This window comes from Mirounga angustirostris, unplaced genomic scaffold (genome assembly GCF_029215605.1).
Source record: "Mirounga angustirostris isolate CCGP_5_RB_7025 unplaced genomic scaffold, mMirAng1.0.hap1 SCAF_11, whole genome shotgun sequence".
NCBI lineage: Eukaryota > Metazoa > Chordata > Mammalia > Carnivora > Phocidae > Mirounga > Mirounga angustirostris.
The window spans coordinates 88,318,763-88,327,909 of record NW_026991719.1 but is presented as its reverse complement, the minus strand read 5'-3'; positions in this window follow the sequence as shown (position 1 = coordinate 88,327,909).

Here is a 9,147-nt window from a genome sequence, read left to right as displayed (position 1 = left end):
GAAATAGAAACTAAAAGAACAGTAGAACAGATCAACGAAACTAGGAGCTGGTTCTTTGAAAGAATTAACAAGATTGATAAACCCCTGGCCAGACTTATCAAAAAGAGAAGAGAAATGACCCAAATCAACAAAATCATGAATGAAAGAGGAGAGATCACAACCAACACCAAAGAAATACAAACAATTATAAGAACATATTATGAGCAACTCTATGCCAGCAAATTAGATAACCTGGAAGAAATGGATGCATTCCTAGAGATGTATCAACTACCAAAACTGAACCAGGATGAAATAGAAAACCTGAACAGACCTATAACCACTAAGGAAATTGAAGCAGTCATCAAAAATCTCCCAACAAACAGAAGCCCAGGGCCAGATGGCTTCCCAGGGGAATTCTACCAAACATTTCAAGAAGAAATAATACCTATTCTTCTGAAACTGTTCCAAAAAATAGAAATGGAAGGAAAACTTCCAAACTCATTTTATGAGGCCAGCATTACCTTGATCCCAAAACCAGACAAAGACCCCATCAAAAAGGAGAATTACAGAACAATATCCCTGATGAACATGGATGCAAAAATTCTCACCAAAATACTAGCCAATAGGATCCAACAGTACATTTAAAGGATTATTCACCACGACCAAGTGGGATTTATCCCTGGGCTGTAAGGTTGGTTCAACATCTGCAAATCAATCAATGTGATACAATACATTAACAAAAGAAAGAACAAGAATCATATAATCCTCTCAATAGATGCAGAAAAAGCTTTTGACAAAGTACAGCATCCTTTCTTAATCAAAACTCTTCAGAGTATAGGGATCGAGGGTACATACCTCAATATCATAAAAGACATCTATGAAAAACCTACAGCGAATATCATTCTCAATGGGGAAAAACTGAGAGCTTTCCCCCTAAGGTCAGGAACACGGCAGGGATGTCCAGTATCACCACTGCTATTCAACATAGTATTGGAAGTCCTAGCCACAGCAAGCAGACAACAAAAAGAAATCAAAGGCATCCAAATTGGCAAAGAAGAAGTCAAACTCTCACTCTTTGCAGATGATAAGATACGTTATGTGGAAAACCCAAAAGACTCCACCCCAAAACTGCTAGAACTCATACAGGAATTCAGTAAAGTGGCAGGATATAAAATCAATGCACACAAGTCAGTGGCATTCCTATACACCAACAACAAGACAGAAGGAAGAGAAATTAAGGAGTTGATCCCATTTACAATTGCACCCAAAACCATAAGATACCTAGGAATAATCTAACCAAAGAGACAAAGGGTCTTTACTCAGAAAACTATAAAATACTCATGAAAGAAATTGAGGAAGACACAAAGAAATGGAAAAACGTTCCATGCTCATGGATTGGAAGAACAAATATTGTGAAGATGTCAAAACTACCTAGAGCAATCTACACATTTAATGCAATCCCCATCAAAATACCATCCACTTTTTTCAAAGAAATGGAACAAATAATCCTAAAATTTGTATGGAACCAGAAAAGACTCCGCATAGCCAGAGGAATGTTGAAAAAGAAAAGCAAAGCCGGCGGCATCACAATTCCGGACTTCCAGCTCTATTACAAAGCTGTCATCATCAAAACAGCATGGTACCGGTACAAAAACAGACACATAGATCAATGGAACAGAATAGAGAGCCCAGAAATGGACCCTCAACTCTATGGTCAACTCATCTTTGACAAAGCAGGAAAGAATGTCCAATGGATCAAAGACAGTCTCTTCAACAAATGGTGTTGGGAAAATTGGATAGCCACATGCAGAAGAATGAAATTGGACCATTTCCTTACACCACACACAAAAATAGACTCCAAATGGTTGAAAGACCTCAATGTGAGACAGGAGTCCATCAACATCCTAAAGGAGAACACAGGCAGCAACCTCTTTGACCTCAGCCGAAGCAACTTCTTCCTAGAAACATCACCAAAGGCAAGGGAAGCAAGGGCAAAAATGAACTATTGGGACTTCATCAAGATAAAAAGCTTTTGCAAAGCAAAGGAAACAGTCAACAAAACCAAAAGACAACCGACAGAATGGGAGAAGATATTTGCAAATGACATATCAGATAAAGGGCTAGTATCCAAAATCTATAAAGAACTTATCAAACTCAACACCCAAAGAACAAATGATCCAATCAAGAAATGGGCAGAAGACATGAACAGACATTTTTCCAAAGAAGACATCCAAATGGCCAACAGACACATGAAAAAGTGCTCAATATCGCGGGGCATCAGGGAAATCCAAATCAAAACCTCAATGAGATATCACCTCACACCAGTCAGAATGGCTAAAATTAACAAGTCAGGAAACGACAGATGTTGGTGGGGATGCGGAGAAAGGGGAACCCTCCTACACTGTTGGTGGGAATGCAAGCTGGTGCAGCCACTCTGGAAAACTGTATGGAGGTTCCTCAAAAAGTTGAAAATAGAGCTACCATATGATCCAGCAATTGCACTACTGGGTATTTACCCTAAAGATACAAAAGTAGGGATCCTAAGGGGTACGTGCACCCCGATGTTTATAGCAGCAATGTCCACAATAGCCAAACTGTGGAAAGAGCCAAGATGTCCATCGACAGATGAATGGATAAAGAAGGAGTGGTATATATATATACAATGGAATATTATGCAGCCATCAAAAGGAATGAGATCTTGCCATTTGCAACGACGTGGATGGAACTGGAGGGTATTATGTTGAGTGAAATAAGTCAATCAGAGAAAGACATGTATCATATGATCTCACTGATATGAGGAATTCTTAATTGCAGGAAACAAACTGAGGGTTGCTGGAGTGGGGGGTGGGGTGGGAGGGATGGGGTGACTGAGTGATAGACACTGGGGAGGGTATGTGCTCTGGTAAGCACTGTGAATTGTGCAAGACTGTTGAATCTCAGATCTGTACCTCTGAAACAAATAATGCAATATATGTTAAGAAAAAAAAGAAGAAGAAGAAGGTAGCGGGAGGGGAAGAATGAAGCGGGGCAAATCAGAGGGGTAGATGAACCATGAGAGATGATGGACTCTGAGAAACAAACAGGGTTCTAGAGGGGAGGGGGTGGGAGGATGGGTTAGCCTGGTGGTCTGTATTGAGGAGGGCACATTCTGAATGGAGCACTGGGTGTTATGCACAAACAATGAATCATGGAACACTTCATCTAAAACTAATGATGTAATGTATGGGGATTAACATAAGAATAAAAAAAAAGTCTACACAAAGAACAAACTAAATCAAAAGCAAGCAGAAGGAAAGAAATAATAAAGATTAGAGTGGAAACCAATGAATTTGAGAGTAGAAAAACAATAGAAAAAATCAACAAAATCAAAAGTTCTTTGAAAAAAATTAACAAAATTGACAAACTTATCGCTAGACAGACCAAGACAAAAAAAGAGAGAGAAGTCTCAAATTATTAAGATCAGGTATAAGAGAAGGAACATTACTACTGACATTGCAAAAATAAAAATAACTATAAAAGAATACTACAACTATATAAAGAATAAAAATATCTGACATTACAGACTAAAAGTAAGTATAAAATAATAAACAAATGTATGTAGACAAATTAGACACACTAGATGGAATAGACAGATCTCCAGAAGAACACAAACTACCAAAATTGACAAGAAGAAACGGAAAAACTGAAGAGATATAACAAATACAGAGATTAAATAGTTAAAATTTCCCCACAAATAAAAGCCCAGGACCAGATAACTGATGAATTTTAGCAAGTGTTTAAAGAAGAACTAACACCAATCATTCACAAAATTTTCCAAAAAATGGAAGAGGAGGCAAAACTTCCCAACTCATTCAATGAGGCCAATACTTCATGGATACCAAAATCTTGTTACCAAAACCAGAGAAAGGCATCACAAGAAAAGAAAACTGCTTATTAATATAGATGCAAAAATCTTTAAAAAACAACAACAAACCACTAGCAAATCCAATTAAGCAACATATAAAAAGCTCAGGACCAGATATCTTCACTGGTGAATTCTACCAAACATTTAAAGAAGAATGAACACCAATCCTGCTCAAACTCTTCCAAACAATTGAAGAGGAAGGGACACTTCCCAAGTCATTCTATGAGGCCAGTAATATGGAGATGATAAAGCCGGACAAAGACACTATGAGAAAACTCCAGATCCATATCTTTTATGAATACTGATGCAAAAAATCCTCACATTCAAAAACACATTAAAAGGATTATACACCACAGTGAAGTGGGATTTATATCAGAATATGAGGTTCATTCAACATATTAAAATCAATCAGTGTAATACACCTAATTTATAGAATGAAGAAAAAATACCCATGAGATTGTCTTGATGCATAAGAAGACTCTGACAATACCCAACAACCCTCCATGATAAAAACACTCAACAACTAGGAGTAGAAGGAAAATTCCTCAATCTGGTAAAGGGCATTTATGAAAAAAACCACAGCTAACATCATACTTATGGGTGAGAGCCTGAAACCTTCCCCCTTGGATTAGAAATAAGAAAAAGATGTCCACTCTCATCATTTCTATTAAATATTTAGCTAGGGTTTCTGTCCTGATCAATTGGGCAAATAAAGTAAATCAAAGGCATAAAGATTGGAGAGAAAGAAAGAAAACTATTTCTTTTTGCAGATGACATGACTTTATGTATAGAAAATCCTAAGAAATCCACTAAAAATTATTAGAGCTAACAAATGCATTCAGTACAATTATAAGATATAAGATCAACATCCAAAAAATTATACTTGCATACATTAGCAATGAACAATTTGAAATGAGAATTAAGGTAACTATTCCATTTACAGTAGCAGTAGAAAGAATAGAATACTTAGGAATAAATTAAACAAAAGAAGTACAGGACTTGTACACTGAAAACTATAATACATCATTGAAAAAAATTAAAGAGACCTATATAAACGGAAAGACATCCAGTGTTTATGGTTTGGAAGGCTTAATATTGTCAAAATACAATATTCCCCAAGTGATACACAGATTCAATGCAATCTATCAAAGTCCCAGCTGACTTCTTTGTTTGTTTGTTTGTTTTGAAGTACGTGACATGCTGATCCTAAAATTCATATGGAATCACAAGGGACCCTGAATAGCCAATCCTGAAAAAAAAGAACAAAATTGGGGTGCCTTGGTGGCTCAGTCGGTTAAGCATCCACCTTCGGCTCAGGTCACGATCCCAGGGTCCTGGGATCGAGTCCGGCATCGGGCTCCCTGCTCCGCGGGAAGCGCGCTTCTCCCTTTTCCACTCCCCCTGCTTGTGTTCCCTCTCTTGCTGTGTCTCTCCCTGTCAAATAAATAAATCTTAAAAAAAAAAAACAAAAAAACCCCCCACAAAGCTGGGAGACTCACTCTTGATGATTTCAAAACTTACTAAAAAGTTACAGTAATCAAGACTGTGTGATACTGTCATAAAGACAGACATACAGATCAGTGGGATGGAATTGAGAATCCAGAAATAAGCCCATACATCTATGGTCAATTGAGTTTTCAAAGGATGCCAAGACATCAATGGGGGAAAAGAACAGTCTTTTCAACAAATGGTTCTGGAGCAACTGGATAGCTACATGCAAAAGAATGAAGTTGGACCCTCACCTCACACCATGTATAGAAATTAATTTGAGTGAATTAAAGAATTAAATGTAAGAGCTACAACTATAAAGCTCTTAGAAGAAAACAGGGGCAAATCTTCATGACCTTGGTGTAGGCAATGGTTTCTTAGATATGACAACAGCAAGAACAACGAAAAGAAAAATAGATAAATGGAATTCCACCAAAATTAAAATCTTTTGTACATAAAAGGGCACCATCAAGAAATTAAGACAACCCTTAAAATAGGAGAACATATTTGGAAATCATACATCTGATAAGGGACTAATATTCAGAATACATAATGTAGATTGTGATAAATTAAACCCTAACGCAGTCACTAAATTAATCAAACAGAATGTTATAGTTAATATACCACAAGGAAGATAAAATGAAATCAGAAAAAACACTCCATGAATCCAAAACAAGGCATTAAAAAGTGAACAAAATACAAATGAAACAAATAGAAAACAAATAGCAAGATGATAGATTTAAACCTAACCATTTCAATAACCACATTAAATGTGGTCTACTAAAGGAAAAAGATTGTTCGATGTATAAAAAAGCAAGATCCAACTATCTGTTTGCTGCCTAAAAGAAATGTACTTCAAATATACAGAGAGAAAAAAGATTAAAAGTAAAGTGATCGGAAAAAAATACACCATGCTAACACAAAGAAACCTGGATGGCTCTATTGCTATCAATGTAGATTTCAGAGCAAAGAGTATTAATATTTTCTTCACCATATTACCATTATCATAACGATAAAGGGATCATTTCATCAACAGGACATAACAATCATAAATATTTATGCACCTAGTAACAGATCTTCAAAATAGATGAAGTAAAACTGATAGCTGCAAAGAAAAAAAGCTGTATAGCACATTGTCTTGTGCCCATGGCTGCTTCTGCTAGGTCGGAGAGGTCAGAAAAAACATACTGGTTTCTCAGACCAGGAGAAGGATGTGTTTCTGAGAACGGCTTTAGGCTCTTATCTCTTTGCACTCCATGGTGTGTGTGTGTGGGGGGGCAGTTTTCTGTACTGCTCCTGGCCTTAAGATGGGCAACAGTTGCATATCTGAAAGTACACAGTCAACTTTAAGAACACATTCAAACCTAGTAATCTCAAAGTCTGGCTTGCTGCTATATTGATTACTATAAACTAAGTAGGGCCCTATTTTAGCCTAGATGTTTTCCAACCTGTCTTTAACCTTTCCTGCCTCTCTAATCTGATAAATACGCACATACTGCTTGGCCCACTTGGCTTGATGTTTGTTCATCTGATTCCCAGTCTAAATTTCCGCTGAAGGGAGCCAAATAAGGAAAGCTACTACATGTGAAACATGACCAATGGAGGTTATAGTTAGTGAACTCAAGTTGCTTTTCTGTGTGTTTAAGTGTATATTAAAGTAAATGAAAAATGACAAACCTTCCTGTTGGAACTAAATAAATTTTCCTCTCCAAGGAGTACGTTCTGCATTGTCTATAATAGAGGATAGATGGTATCTGCATAGTCTTAGGTTTACATAACAATCAAGACACACTGGTTCCTACTTGAATAGTAGTAGCACTGGAGAGTTTGCCGACTAGGGCATTCAAATTCCAGGAGCTTGTCTGGATTCAAGAGTCCTGAAGAAGCTCAAGTGAGGTGGGCACCAGGCCAGACTCACAAGGTTTTCTTTAGCTGCGGAGGCTTAGACCAGACAAGAGTATCCTGAAGTACGGTGAATTCACTGTAAGTCCTTTGTGCCCAAGGGCTAATTCAAAGGGACCTCAGTTGCTGTGAAAAACACTCATCCATAACTGGGAACTGAGGTTCCCAAAACATGCAGCTTATAACTTCTCATGCGGCAGAAACCTCTGTAGTGCCAAGAGTCTCCACCACACAGATTTCTGATTTTTTTGACACAGGCATTTTCATGACGAGAAGGTGATGATTAGGTTTTGAGTGAAAAAGAACTTAGTAACATGTTCGGTGACCTTGGGATAGTCACGTAACCTTTGTAAGGCTCGGCTTCTGCATCTGTAAATGGAAACTAATCCTTGCACTGTTTGAATACATCAGGGTTGCTGAGGCTCAGATGGAATGATGTGTGATGAATGACATTTTAATGAGAACTATATAAATGTGAGGTGTTACTTTTGTTGCTACTGAGGCATCAGGAGGAGTCTTCCTTAGAGCCCAAGCAAGGGTCGAATTATTGCGTCAGAGAATGACAAAGATCTGACATCTGGTTTACTGTTGTGGCTTGTGGCAAGCACTTTACTGGCCCTGAGGAAATCAACCAGAAAACACTTTTACTTCAAAAGAAAGTATCGCCTTTAAAAAGTCACCTCTTGTTAGGCTCCATCTGGCCCTGGTTGAAAGTAGCGAGGAATCTCAGACTGCCTTTGGCTTTAGAGCCAGTCCCATCTTCTGTAATCTCCAGTCTAAGCATTCACTCTCGCACCCTTGGTGAACAGAAGGGAAGCAGATCTGAAGTACTTCTGTGGGCTCACCTTTCACAGAGGCTCTTGAGGCTAGGAAACCACTTATTTTAGGTGGTTTAAATTGTTTATTTCTTGGCCTAGTAACACTTTGGAGCATTTTTATTGACTGCAGGCATGTACAACTGGCTTGGCAAATTTCTCTGGTGGAAGTAACACTACCAGGAATTTTCTTTCTGGGGCTTTCAAAGATCAGTTAACAGTGCTTAGGATCTCGTCTGCCAATGGGGCAACTGAGATTCTTCATTTGGAGTAGGATGGTGCAAGGCGAATGACCACCTAGGGGGAAGTCAAAATGTATGTTTTTTAGAGATTCAGTGGGGCAATATTTGGAAAAAAAAACCTAAATAATTTAGGGCCATAATGAACATATTTTGCCTCATTTCACCCTAACAACCTTGGAATGCAGCCTTCAATAAAGCTTGGTAAGCTCGGTCTTAGATTAAGTAATGTTAATTCACATTTCTGCTGGTCTATCCCTCAGTTCAAAGTGGAGGATGCTACTCATGCTTGCCATTTTATCAATCCACCCTCATTTTCCCACATATAGAATGAAGCACCTCCAGCAGGTTTTGGAAACTACAAGCTGTTGTAGGCTGCTGCCGACTTGTCATCATAAATCTAGACCCGCAGAGATGAGAGGAAATTGGTTCCTGGAACCAGAATGGGAAATAATTTAAAGGAACAGATCATCTTGAGAGTAGCAGGGACATTCAGTTGAGGAGCACAAGCCAACCTGAGGTCACTACATGTGCCCCACGAAAATAAAATACCCTGACATCAGTCTTGTCCTTTGCTCTTCTCTCCTGCTGGGAGCATCCCATTGGTCGAACTCAACCAGAAGCCAGGGGGCACAGGAACCCTCTGGGGGCAGAAAGTAGGGCAAAGAAGGCCATGCGAATCTGGAAGAGGAAAACAAAAGAGAAAATGCTCTAATGTCAACAGTTTGTCATCCTGTTAGGTCATGTGTCGGGCATGCTATCCACTCATAGAGAACCCGAGAGTCAAGGTTACATATGTGGGATCTTAGCTTGTCCACGT